Source organism: Physcomitrium patens, chromosome 26 (genome assembly GCF_059467195.1).
Source record: "Physcomitrium patens ecotype Gransden chromosome 26, ASM5946719v1, whole genome shotgun sequence".
Lineage (NCBI taxonomy): Eukaryota > Viridiplantae > Streptophyta > Bryopsida > Funariales > Funariaceae > Physcomitrium > Physcomitrium patens.
This window is the reverse complement of record NC_143435.1, coordinates 8,849,068-8,864,629: the sequence shown is the minus strand read 5'-3', so window position 1 is coordinate 8,864,629 and position 15,562 is coordinate 8,849,068.

Genomic DNA, 15,562 nt, shown 5'->3' with positions numbered 1-15,562 from the left:
TCGAAGTCGAGCAAAGACCCAAACCAACGCAAAAGGAAAAGGACCAAAACGACTGGATGAATAAGACAACGTAATTTTGTCATCCATCACACAAATTTCCGTCGCTGGCACCATGATCCGAGCCAATAGTTGCTGAAGTCCCACTTGATCTGCCACAACGTGGCTCAATTTCATTGGTGCCGACAAAGTCGGGATGAACATCGCTGGGGGAGCTGGCCCAATCCGATGAGGTGGCTTTCCAGCGTCCCTTCAACGACCCATGTTCTCGTGACCCTCCCCCCATACCCGTGCTTTCCTGTCCTCCGATAGCTTTAAACGACCCTCCGCCCGAACCTCCTCCTGAACCTTGGACCGACCCTCCGACCTCTTGGCTCTTTCCCTAAGTCAGGATGGATGTGGTTTGTGAATGAATAACTGCCCCTCCCTGTCCATTCGTATCCATCCTTGTAGTCCCATTCAGCTGGAATGTTCTGCCCACCGATTGGACTCATTTTTATTATTTTAGGGTTTCTTTTTGTGTACAATCACCGCAACTTGCAACTACCGCAACTTGCAACCACTTGAAAGAGATCATAGAAAAATATGGCACGTGGTTTTTCTTTTAACGTGCACTATTTATGATATGTGCACTTTAGATTTTAGGGTTTGGTATGAGGTTACATGGGTTGTGGGTGAAAGCGGGAACTTTTTTACTAAACAAGTGATGAAGCCTCCATTTAGGTAGATAAATATATAGATAGAAGTATACATAAATAGATCAACAAATATATATATATATATATATATATATATGTATAATTTGTGTTCACATCTCTTCTCTCTTTGCTTTTTTTAAATCAATGTTTTTATTAAACCATTGCTTATAATCTTTAAATAGTGCCACACGTGGCAGCTTGTAAGGCATTTCACAAGGGATTCATTGCAACATGCCAGCAGTGGAGATATTGGTGTTGTTATCGCCTAAAAACATGGCAATCAGTTGACTTTTAGTGATTTGATGAAATGCGTTTTGTATTTGTAAAGCATCGTAATGATTTTAATAAATATTTCGTAATTGAAAACTGTATAAAAAATTTGTTTGAAAAGGTTTTTAAAAACTTAAATATATTCTCAATATAATCCAAATCATGATTGATTTTATATTCCTAAAAAATATAGATGGAAATCACAGAAATATGTCTAAGTAAACATAAACCAGCGTTGTCAATCTTACAGACATTTTATTTTATTTCAGTATATTTTTATTCTTTTGGAATTCGTTGCATTTTATAATGTATTCCTTCAAAACATTTCATTGAAAACACGCTTCATGTACAGGACTTCAAAAACATTAAATCTCGTTGATTTAGTAAGAAAATACATTTAGAAAAAACACTTACATCATTATATTGGTGTTTTGTACCATATTTCAAGAATTCTATTCATCAATCCAAACTCATGCTTGAAATAGCAAAAATATATTTTTAATTTTAAATCTAAATAATAAAAAATCCCATATTATTTCCAACTCATTACTTATTAAAAAATTTAGAAATCCATATTAAAAATCAAATCAAATCCAAGTGAATTCACAAACTGAATTAGGATACTTTGAGATTACCCAACTCCACGAAATTACCTGTCCCAAAAAGTTAAAGCAACTTTATGATATCCTTTTCGAATGTGAGGGGTACGTTCACACGTGCAGGAACAGTAAAAGGCGCGCATCCTCGTTTCCAACATGCTGTAACGGCAATAGGGGCGGTGAGCACAAAACCAAGTAGGGGGACGCATGGCCGCGGCGGTGAGTGTGAGCGTGCTGCGCCTTCGCCACCGCCATAGCCAGAATGAATGTTAGATCCGTCCCTCGCTTGGTGGCGATGGTGGTTCCCAATTGCAAAGGTGCAAATTCTCAAATGGGAGTTGAGCTGTCGAATTAGCTCTCGGCGACGCTGTTGTGGAGAAATCTTACGCCGAGGACGCTGCTGCCGTAACGGGTCGATGCGATGTGAAGAACTTTTCAAAGCTTCACAATGCGTGAAGAATCACGCGCCTGAAAGAGAATGGCGGTTTAAGACAACAAGAAATTCGACACACCTGCACGAATGAGAAACCGAAGGGTTGCGATCAGAGCCTACACGAGGTCTGAGAGCGAGGGATTTCTGAAATGGGTGACGGGGAGACTGGGTGTAGTGCAACTCAAAACCGCGCAGTTCTGGTATCAGTTGCGGCGGAAGAATCATTCGGTTGATTATGACGACGACGACGACGACGACGACGGCCTCAATGTTGAGTACCCAGACGTTCCTCTCATGCACGATCCTGGAGCGTGGATGCAGGGACGACGAGGTGGAGTGGAGAAGTTCATGGCTGCCATGAGAAATGCAAACGACCGGAACTTTTCGTCCTGTTCTTCAAATCTTGTCGCCGCAGCGCTGATCTTGACAGTTGCATGGGTGAGTCTGTACTCGGGATCGCTGGCGGGTGGCGATCTGCTCATTGTCATGGACAACCTAGGGCGCCTTGCAGCTTACTTTCTCTGCGGCATCCCATGCTTCCTTGCTGCAACTTACATCACCATATTCAGCCCCGGCATCCCGAGGCGTTCAAGAGCCGCTCCTGGTGATCATCGTCGGTTCGTGGAACCTAATGTTTCTGTATGATCATGGCGAAAGCCTCAGGCATCGCGGAGCATATAACATGCTCCTGTTTGTCCTGTTCGTCGTGCCAGGGATTGTCGTTGGTGGCGTGGAGTATGCGCTGTGGCGCTTGGTAGGAGGGAGGAAACTAGTTGCTCTGCATATACTCATCTTCATCGGCGGCTCTCTTGCAATGAGGGTAGCTCTACACAATGCAGTCCAAGTCTGGGATCGAGGATTCCGCGGTGAGCGCATATTGACCGTGAAAAGTTAATTCTGCCACTTGTAAACCTGTGGACCATGGACTTCCTTGATTGGATATTCTCCCGGATGGCACCCAGAATTTATTTATTTATTTATTTATTTTGGGGGGGGGGATGGCATGTAGCAACTTGCACCAAAAAGTTGCAGCCAGTTGGAATTTTCACGTCAACTTCAGCGTGGATGGTGCCCTCAGAATCAGTGCCTCAGGGCACATGACGTATACCCCGCTTCCATCTACGGTGGATTGGCCAAAGGTCGATCAGATAGAAGGAAGCAACGAGGGTGAAACCAACATGCCGATGAACAAGATTGTGATGGTCAAAATTCGACAGGCGGGCGAGATCCCGTACAAAGCCACCAGCAGATCCTGTTACCACCAGCCGCTATAGTTCGATGCGGTGAAGTGGAGAAAATGGTGACCCAAGTAAGACCGAATCCTAAAGCTTCAAACCGGACAACGCCATTAAACCATTCTACCACTCCGAAGCTTGATGTCATCTTTCTGTTCATGGACGCAACCAGCTGCCGGGGATTCCACAGGCGCCTCCGGCGCACAGTGTCCGCACAGGAGGAAGCTGACGCCAAGAGCATGACGAGGTTGTATCAATTCTTCCGCCACAACATGATGTCATTTTCAACTGAGCACAACTTCCGAGCCATGTTCCAAGGAGTGGTACCACCACGAAACAACTCCATCTGGGTGCCGCCATTGTGGGAGGATTTTGCGAACTCCGGCTGGGTGACTCTCCACACAGCCGACCTCTGCTTCGACATCAATGCTGCTCACATGAACCAGATGACGAGGGAAGACCGGCTCAGCTTCGACCACGAGCTCATCTCCCCGTTTTGCCATTCAGATTTCTTCGCAGAGGGTTCAAATCCATGGGGCAATTTCAAGGGGCCATATGCCATCACTGCAAGGTGCTTGAAGGGTCAGCACGTCCACGAACACACCCTGCAGTACTTGGAATCGATTCAAGCTGCGTATTCCGACCGAGATAAATTCTCGTCAGCTTGGATCATGGAAGGACACGAAGCTAGCTCCGAGATCCTCCGGCTCTTGGACGATTCCTTGGCTGGGTTTGTGAGGAAGCTAACCTAGCAGGATTGGAACCACACAGCGTTGATCATTGCTGCCGACCACGGCTTGCACATGGGGCTCAATTTTGGTTTGACCCAAAACGGAGCAGTGGAGCACAAGAACCCAATGCTTGCAGTCATGTTGCCGCCGTGGTTCACATCGCAAGAGAATCACCATGAGTTGATGACAAAAAACCAGCAAAGAATGGTGACAGGATTGGATTTGTATGCAACTCTGCAGGCAATTCGGGCAGCAGGCTCGGCCGACACCGACAGATGGGTCGACGAGGCCGAGCAGCACCAGTCCAAGAGCGGCATCGACATGCTGCACCATGAAGTTCCTGAGTCCAGGACTTGCACCGACGCAGAGATTCCATCCCAGTGGTGCCAATGCCTGTGATTGTGATTGTGCGTTTTGTCGGCCGAAGCTCACATTCTTCCTCTTTCATTCCCTTCCCATGCTGCTACACACTTCCATGTCTGAGCATAACACAGAATTTCAGAATTGTAAATTGTACAACTTGTGCAATCAAATTCTTAGTATAATTTTACCTGGTTTTGTTGGTCTCATTGCCAACACAATATATACACTAGTAAGAATGCATGTATGAAAAATCACTAATACTATTAACATAAGTTGTATTGTAAATTATTCTATAATAGATAGATATTTTGATAGCAATGGAATTTACATTTGAATTATATTCAATGTTACAATTTAAAATATTTAAAACTTTTGTAATTTCTTAAATTCTTTTCTAAGTTGAACTTATCTCTAGAAGGTTTGTTCAACAATGTTTATTAAATATATGTTTTTAATTAAACTTCAAAAATTAGAGATTTACTTGTTTAAAGAAAAGAATCCAAAATACAAATAATATGAACTTAGTGCATGGCATGTAGAGAAGATTTGGCTTCTTGAAATTACCTCACAATTTACCATGAGTAACATATGAATCTTGAGAGTATGCAATTAGTTCAAGTTTTAGTAAAAAGAGAACAAGTTGTTAGCTTTCTCAAGTTGAAGTAAGTATTGGCAAATTTAATCTTTCAACAACAATCAAGCAAAGTAGTAGTAATATGAGAACTATTAAAGGAAAATGGAACCAATTTGCTAAATGCTTTGACATTAAGAAGAGAAAGGAAGGTCCTTGAATTTTTGATGACTAGCTATACATCTTTAAATATTGCTTATCTTTCAAATCATTCAAGTAATTTGAAAAAAAACAAGTCAATTAAAATAGATGTCTCATTACTTCTTACTTTAATAAAAAAGGTATTAAAGTATTTTCTAAAAGATCTCTTTAATATAGAAAAAAAATCTTTATTTTAAAATGGCACTTAACTACAAAATTGAATGGTAGTAAATTAGAAGCATAAAAAAAATAAAGTTCAACTTATAATAACATTGATAGCAAATACAAATGGAAGTGAAAAGTTGGAAGCTTTAATCATTAATAAGATAATGAAATCATGCTTTTTCAATAATAAGCTAAGAAAATATGTAGAATTTTATTATTAGAGTAATAAAATGATATGGATGATTAGATTCTCATTTTACAAATGGCTAAGTGTCACCATCATGTATATTTACTTTAATAATTATCTAGGTATTATGAATAGGTAGAAGTAGATTAATTTTGTAATATCTTCTAGAAAAGCTTCCTAAAAGCTTCATAGATGTTGTTTCATCTTTATACATGTATATAGGTGATTAATAGATTAAAAACTTGACCAACAAGTTAACCACATGTCACATATATTAGTAGGTTTTAGTACAAGCTAATGATATGGTGCATATATGAAAAACTTGCTCTACAAATTAAGACATGTGTTTTATAAATTGAATAGGTATTAGAGGTCCTACAAAATGTCACTACATAGCTCTTAAGTAGATAATATATATAGAGGCAAGAGTAAAGCCTTCTTCACTCTTATAAGTTCTTTTCTTGCTTTTGATTTAGTTTCAAGGATTTCTAATTTTCTTATCTTTTGGCAATAGCCATTGTAGTTTCTTGTTAATATACATATCACTTTACTTCTAATTTTTCATCTTTCTTTGAAAAATGTCTCATTTGTTTATTTGTCTTCATCAAGTTTTTATCCTTGACATATTGATAAGAATACATGTACAATATCAAAGCTTTGTCTTTTCTTGATTAAAAGCGGATTATCTTTTTTTTATTTTTTTATTTTTTTATTTTTTTTAATAAGACATAAGCATATTAGAAGTTGTGGATTACCTACTTCTAAATTGAAATTGTTCTTAAATTTTCATTTATTTCTTAATCATCTCTTTTAATTATCTTAAGAGATATTAGTCATCTTCTTTTCTATTATATAATCATAGTAGAGCTTGCTGAAATGAAAAATGCAATGGTGCAAATGCAAAAATAATTAAAAGAATTAATATTTGCAATGCATCAACCTAATTTATTACCACAAAAAATAATAAGATTTGCAAGTAGTAAAGATATAGAGATGACTAGAGCTGTTTCAACATCTACATCAAATTATACTACTTATAACAAAGTATAGATAAGATATTTGTATTATTGACATATATAGATAGATAGTTGAAACCATGCTTGAAAAGTTATGGAAGATTTTAGAATTAGGACTAGATTGGTGGACTATGTAGGATCCACCATAAAACATTTTAGAAAGAATTTAGGGCGGTTATCTAGGTGAGGCCTTCCATGGAACCTTCTAAAAAGACATGGCAGTTATGTAGCTAGAATCCACCATAGAACCTTCTAAAAGGAATTTAGGACGGTTATTTAAGTAGGATCTATCATCTATGAATATTTTAGAAAGTCTAGGATAACATAACAAGTATAAATAGGACTGACTAGGGCCTTTTGGGCATCTAATAAGGTATGGCTTTGGACCTTCTCTCTTAGTAAAGTTTGATTTTGCATCATTCTATTTAATTCTATTTTGTTCTATTTTTTTTTACACAATTTTGTCTTTTATGTCCAATTTAATTTAGTTCTGTTTAGTTTTGTTCTGGTCTACTTTGTTCTACTTCATGATGAGGTTTTATATTGCTATGGATTAGAAGAGTCCTAGAATCTCAAGATAGACTAATCCTCTTTCATTGGTATCAAAGCAAGTGTTAGATTATTCTTTGGTAGTGTATCAATAGCCATCATCTAGTTTGAGGTCAATTATTGTAGTCACACTACCTACTGTATTGAGGCTACCACAAGTTATTCTTAAAAAATCAACGAAAAAATAAGAAGATATTACAATATTGGAGTCTAACAAAGAAATTACAACATGAGAGATATGACAGAGTAATTCCAAATGGAGGCTCAAATACAACACTTCTTAGGCTAGATAACTACTTTACAAGGGCAAATAAAAGCCTTTAGGACAAGGGAGTCTATATTTTCTACACTAAAATTGAGTAAGCCTAATACATACTCTGGGACTTTGAGACAAGAAGACATATATTAATGGTTCTTCAACATGCAACAATACCACCAGTTGTAATTAATAACCAATAAGAATATGAAGTAGATAGTATTTTTAAGCATTGCTATCCTTACTATGGCAATGGACGTCTACAACCTCAATACAAAGTTCTTTAGAAAGGTTATTCCATCTATGATGTAACGTACAAACCTACACAAAATCTCATCCATTGCCAGGAGACAATTTGGAGATACCATTGGAAGCGAAATAAGGATGTTCTATATTAATGGAGGAAAATGAATTATAACAGGGTATAGATGACATATTTGTATTATTGACACATAAGGATAGATAGTTGGAACCATGCTTGAGAAGTTATGGAAGTTTCTAGAATTAGGACTATATTGGTGGACCATGTCGAATCCACTGTCAAATATTCTAAAAAGAGCTTAAGGTGGTTATCTATGTAGAATCCACCATAGAAACTTCTAGAAGAAATTGAAGGCGGTTATTTAAGTAGAGTCTATTATCTAAAAATATTCTAGAAAGTCTAAGGTAGTAGGAGAAAGTATAAATACGACTGATTAAGGCCTTTTAGGCATTTGGTCAAGTATGGCTTTGGACCTTCTTTCTTAATAAAGTTTGATTTTACATCTTCCTATTTAGTTTTGTTCTAATCCATTTTATCTTATTTTGTATTAGAATTTTATGTGGCTATGGATTAGATGAGTCTTAGACTCTCAAGATAGAGTGATCATGTTTTACTACTCCTCCTATAGTGGAATATTTTTCAAGCATTAGAAAACCAAAAATCACCTTGCCCGAGAAGTTTGATGGTACAAAATCAAAATTTTGATGATTCATCAATCAAGTACAACTGGCAATTGAACTTCAATCCTAAAGCTATCCAACTCTAAGATCACAAGTTAGATTTATCAATACACTTCTTTCAAGTTTTACATTATTATGATTTTTATTTATTTTTTGAATGACATGATCCAATATTGAATAATTTTGAGACTTTTTTGGCAAAATTTTGATCTATGAATAGAGAACATAATGAAATTCATGTTGCAACAAACAAGGTCCATATTTTACAACAAGAAAATCAATTCATAATGTTTTATGCTTCACAATTTTGACAACTTGCAATTGATATCAAATAAGATCAAGTAATACTTATTAATTAATTTTTTTATGGATTACAATATGAAGTAAAGAAATTAATACTTGATTCATCTGACCTTCAAACATTAAGTCAAGAATCAACTTTGTTGCGAAGTGTGATAATTGACTTTTTAAAATTTGATCCAAAAGTTGCATAAATAAGCCTCAATATTATTTCAATTTAATAACAATACCAACATCTTCTCAATACATACATTTGAAAGTAAAGAATATACAAATTGATGCAATAGATTTTATACCTTGCATTGAATAAAAAAAGATTCATTGTTATTAAAAAAGATTGTATATATATTGTGGAGGACCTAAATACATCCTTTAATATTGTCCAAAGAAATGATGCAACTACAAATTGATGAGTGTGGATGTCAAAGAAGATAATATATCAAAAAATAAATTTACTTAGCTAAAATAGGATCTAAGCAATTAAATCTTGTACAACACCTAATGAAGGTCCTATTCTCTCTTTCAAACTTTCTCCTTATTTTACACTAGATGTTAATTTAAGACCTAAACATCACACAACATCTATCTTACTAGATTCATGAGCCTTAGCTTATTTCTTAGATAAAGAGTTTGTTAAAAGATATAATATATATTTAATAATAAAAACTAAATCTATTCATATAAAAGACATAGATGGTCTTTTGGAGATGTTACTTATGAAATCTTTCTTATAGAAATAGCCATTAATGATCATAATAGTTTTTATAATATTTATTATCATTAGATTTTTTTCTAATTTAATCATTTTAGGTTTACCATGAGTAAAAAAGTATAATCTTTAATTAGATTGAATTTCTTATAATCTTATCTTTTTTCAAAGTATAACTAAAAATATTGTTAATTAAGTAAAAAGTCATAATTTTAGTACAATCAAACTTATATTTATAAATACAAGGCTTTCTTGTATGCTACAAAAGAATGATTACCTTGTAATATTTATGCCACATTTGTTTTTAATGGTGAAAAACTTTAAAAATTTTAAAAAAAGATAGATTATTGTAGATGTTTGTGGATTATCAAGAACTCAATAAGATCAATATTAATAATAAGTATCCACTATCTTTGACATCTAAACTTTTAAATCAATTAAATCAAGCTAAGATCTATATAAAAATAGATCTACAAAGAAGATATAATTTTGTATACATCAAAAAAAAAAAATGAAAGACTACATTCTAAACCAAATATAGATATTTTAAATACAATGGCATGCCTTTTTGATGCACTAACATTAGCACTTTATAAATGCACCAATATTTTTTCAACATCTAATGAATGATATCTTTTGAAGGTTTTTGGACGATTTTGTTGTCTACTATTTAAAAAATATCTTAATTTATTCTAAAATCATACAAGAGCATAAACATCATCTTCATTATGTATTATAAAAACTAAAAGATATAGGACTCTATGTCAAGCTAGAAAAGTATGTATTTTATATTATTTAAGTTAATTTCTTAAAATATATTATTTAAAATGATGGATTCATAATAGATTATAAAAAATTTCAAATCATTATAGATTAAAAGATCTCAAAAATAATAAAAAATATCTAATTTTTTTTGGAATTTGCCAATTACTATTGAATCTTTGTCAAGAACTTCTCTGAAATTGGAGTTCTATTTATATATATGACTTGTAAAGATAAACTTCAGCAAAATCTTGTCAAATTTTTTAAGCCATTTTTTATAGAAATAGATACATCAAACTTTTCTTTGATAGCTATATTATCACAAATAGGAATAAATGATAAATTTCATCTAATAACTTTTTATTTAAGAAAATTTTCAGAAATCAAAATCAACTACAAGATCCATGACAAAAAACTTTTTACATTTGTAGATTCTTTTTAAGAATGATACCATTATCTAGAAGATGCTTCTAATCTAGTCACTATATATGAATCACAAGAATCTTAAATATTTTATACTAGCATGTGTTTTGAATTGTTGTTAAGCCCATTGGAGTATGTCTTTGTTAAGATTTGAATTCAAGATCATTGATCAATCAAAAAAATAATAAGGTTTATCATATAATATTTTTAGATAATATTATTATATATCAAAAGAAAATACTATTTTTAATCAATAATGAATAATTATCTTAAAGCCAAAGCAATTTCATCTTTAAACAATGAAATGAATATTAACTTTTGATTCAACTTTTTTTAAGCAAATTTAGTTAAATATGTGCTCTGATCCTCTTATTCATGATATGGAAAAAAAAACTTTAAAATTTCATAATACTTCTAAATTTGAATTTAAGAATAATATATTTTATTTTGAAGGCTACTTACATGTTTTAGAAGGTGAAGCATAATTATATATTTTCCAAGTTTGTTACAACTTTCCAACAATAAGATATTTTAGATACAAGAAGACTTTGAAGCTAATATCTAAAGATTTTTGTGGCCTCAAATGTGGAAGGCAATCAAAGATTTTATACAATCATATGATTTTTGTTCAAGGTCAAAAACTCCTCATCATTGACCTTATGGACTTCTTTACCCATTACTTATTTCAAAACAATTATAGTCTTTTATTTCTATAGATTTAATCATGGATTTTTCAATCCCAATTTCTTATGACTTTATATTTATAATAGTAGATCATTTCACCAAGATGGCATACTTTATATTATGTATAAAATCTATTTGTAATAAAGAAACATCTAAGCTTTTTCTTAACAATATCTATTGCTATCAAAGATTGCTTAAGGATATCATATTAGATAAGGAGAATCAATATGTATTAAGATTTTGGAAAATTCTTATTAAAATTCTAAAGGTACACATAAAAATATCTTTGACTTTTTATCTTCAAATTGATGGACAAATAAAGCATGTAAATCAAGTTTTGAAGCAAAATTTGAAGTATACCATCAACTACAAATAAGATGATTAGACAAAAAATTTGCTATTAACAAAGTTTACTTATAATAGTATAATATATTTTTCTACTAAATAAACATCTTTTTTTTACTAATTATGGTTATTATCTATGATTTAATACTTTTTAATTTTTAAAAGTTAATAATCTTGCAATAAAATATTTGACAAATTATTTATCTGAGTTACATATAATATTGAAAGGTGATCTAAAAGAAGCTCAAGAACAACAAAAGATCAATGCGGATGCCTATTGCAAGAAACAAGCTCAATTCTATGTTGGTAATAAGATATTATTATTTAATTATAATATTAAGACTATTTTTTTATAATAAATTAAATTATTTTAGATTTACACAATTTCTTAAATGTAAAGAAGTCAATCCAATTACTAAACAATTACATCTATTGGAGTTTATGAATATCTATCTTGTATTTTACATATATTATATTGAGGCATATATGATAGTAAATAATTTGGGAAGAAGAAAAATACCACCTCTTTTTATAGAAGTATACAATAAATAAAATTTTAGATTGGAAGAAGTCTTAGATTCTAAATAATGCCAAAATATGTTGGAATATCTTGTTCATTGGTGTGGATACAATATTAGTAATTTACAAGGGATGCAACAAAAAATCTTACAAATGTAATATAAATGTTTAAAACTTTTTATCAATAACATCTATAAAAACCAAGATGAAGAGTCAAGTAATTCTTTTCTATAAAATAAAGGATGTTCAATAAAAATTAAATTCTATTTTCTATCTTATATTATAAATATTTTTATTGTATAATATTAATATTTACTAAATCTATAATCAATAGATTTAGTTCAATAGCCATCATTTTTTGACTTATCAAATGAAACATTGCCATTGCCACAACCTTTAAGAAAATATAATTGAGATGAAGATCATTTAGAATGATATTTTCTTCTTTAAATAGATGGCAAGTTATAACATATTTGGTATCATGACTTTAAAAGAGACTTTCAATGTTTGGTGATTTTATTAGAGATAGGAATACTTGTAATAGTATAATTTTTTTTTATTTCATGAAAGTTATGAAGGCCTAAAAAATGATCAAATAACAAGGTGGTCTTTTCACCTTATAATAGAATACTATCAACAGCTAAGAGGACCTATTAACTACATTCAAAAGAAATAAAAATCAAAGTATGTGACAAATACAATTTGTCGCATCTTGAACTTCATCAATATATGATTTCCACTACTCATGGAACTAATTTCTAAAAAAAAATATATATTACAATCATACATGTTTACTCTAATAATTGTCTTAGTAATATGAATAAATAGAAGTAGGTTAATTTCATGATATCCTCCAGAAAAGCTTCTTAAAAGCTTCATAGATGCAGTTTCATCTTTATACATGTCTATAGGTCATAGATAGATTAAAAACTTAGCCAACAAGTAAGCTACATGTTGTATGTATTGATAGCTTCTAGTAGAAGCTAAGAATGTGGCACACATATAAAAAACTTGCATTGCAAGTTATGACATATATCTTGCAAATTGAATATGTGTTAGAAGTCCTAGAGAACATTGCCACATAGCTCTTAGATATATAGTGTATATAAAGGAAAGAGTGAAGCCTTCTTTACTTTTAATAACTCCTTTCTTGTTTTTGGTCTAGTTTCAAGAATCTCTAATTTTTTTGTCTCTTGGCAATAGCTATTCTAATTTCTTGTTAATATACATATTTCTTTACTTTTAATTTGTCATCTTTCTTTGAAAAAAGTCTCACTTATTTATTTGCCTTCGTCAAGTTCTTATCCTTGATACTAAGAAGATTTCAAAAAATAAATAAAAGCTTAAGATTATAAAAATAAAATAAAAACTTATTTTTGATAATATATTATTCCATGGATCAAGTAATTTGAATCTTAAGCATGTTGAAATAACATTGCTTCTTCCAAATACAATATCAAAATTATAGCCAATTAATACTTACATAATTATTGCTCTTAAGAAATATTATTAATAATTTTATTTATAAAGTATAAATGATAAAGATAACAAGAAGAAGCACATATTTATAAAATTCATTAATTGATATTGATGAGCTGAATAAAAGTTGTTTACATTGCTATGCTTGCATCAATAATTTCCAATTACATTTAATATATATGATTGTTCATTGATTTTTGTAAACAAAATTTAGTATAATAAAAATGAAGATGATACTAATAATGAGCTTTTGAATAGTATTCAAAGAATATATATCTACAATCCAATGTTGATAGAAGTTCTTTTTTAATCTTGCTGCAAAAGCATTATTGAAACATGAACAATTATTTGATGATATATTGCTTGAAATTACTAAAAATATGGAGGTTGAAGACAAGGATAACAAAAATTATTGAGTTATTAAAATTTTTATTATAAAGAAATTACTATAGATCTAAAAAATTACAATCTAAATGTATTATGTCTTGTATGTATAATAAATGAATACAAATAATTATTAAAAATATATTATTTTTTTATTATTTAAAATAATAATAATATTAAATAATTATTTTAAAAACTTGACATATATTTGTTGTTATCAATGAATACTATCATTGCTTATATCCAAAAAATGATTAGCAATATTGATGGTACTAATTGCAAAATAAAAATTATGTAATAAAAAACAATAATAATAAAAATAATTATCAAAACACCTATGCTATAATAAAATGCAATAGATTATTCTTGCATATAAGGCATAGATGTTTTTAAAAAGCATTACTAACTTGTATATTATATACTTGAAGTATTATCAAAATAACTTCTATTTAGTAATCAAATATAAAAATTAAGTAAAGAATAAAAAATAAAATTATCAGATTAATATCTAAAATCATAAGTATAAAATATGTATATTTCAATTTTTTAGTGATATATAAAAAATTAAATAAAAAAATCGTATCTTCTAAATTTCTTATTTATATTATTTAACAAAGAATTACAATCAATTTTGAATTTAAATCACTTACTACTTATCTATTAAGTTTAGTATATTTAAAAATATATTTAATTTTTTTATAGGTTATAGTTGATTTTTCTTTTGAAGAATGTCAACAACATTTCTATCTTCCATGTATTTATTGATTAGTTCAACTTTCTCTAAATAAATATCTTATACACATCCTTCTATTCTAACACCTCTATTTGTTTGGTCAATTTTTAAGAATTTTCTACTAATAGATTCTTTATATTTAATGCATCCTAATGCCATGTCTTTTCTCTATGTTAGCCATTTTTTTAAAGAATACTTGTATGAAAATAAAATAATATAGAATAAATTCTAATAAATCCTTAAATATTAGTTTTACAGTGAAAAAAGAATATAAAAATGTATTCATTGCACTTATAAAAACTTAAATTATTAAAAAAACTTATATTTTAAGATTTAATAAAATAAATAAATAGCTAAATTTAGAATTATTTTAATACAATATGATTTTATACTTTGTTTGTGAGTCATAAGCTCAAATGAATAATTTAAAAAGTGAAGTATTTAAATATTATAAAATATATATAATAGCATCTTATAGTCTATTGGATATTTTATGGTTGTTATATTAACTAATATTTAATTTTTCAATGACATTTTTATTTGTAAAATTTATTTTATAAGTTATATATATATATATATATATATATATATATATATATACATACTCTTAAAGCATATTTTGATCCTATATATTTTTATTAATTTATTTTATATATTTTTTTAATACACATAAAATAAATTATTTTTATTTTCTAGATAAATTTTTATATTAATCTTTGGAAAGTTTTCATAAGATTAAGACAAATTTTAAACTACTTATGTATAGTTCAAGATGTATTGGTTTATATATTTAAAATTAAGAATCACATATGAATATTTTTATTCAAAAATAAACTAAAAAAAAATAATATTACTTATTTACAAACCAATTAGGATAACATGTTGTTTCTTTGATTTTTCAAAGCTCACCATTCAAAGATATATATATATATATATATATATATATATAGAAATTTCTTTAGATTTTAATTTGATTTATCTTAATATCATAAAAAATTCAAGAAATCATAA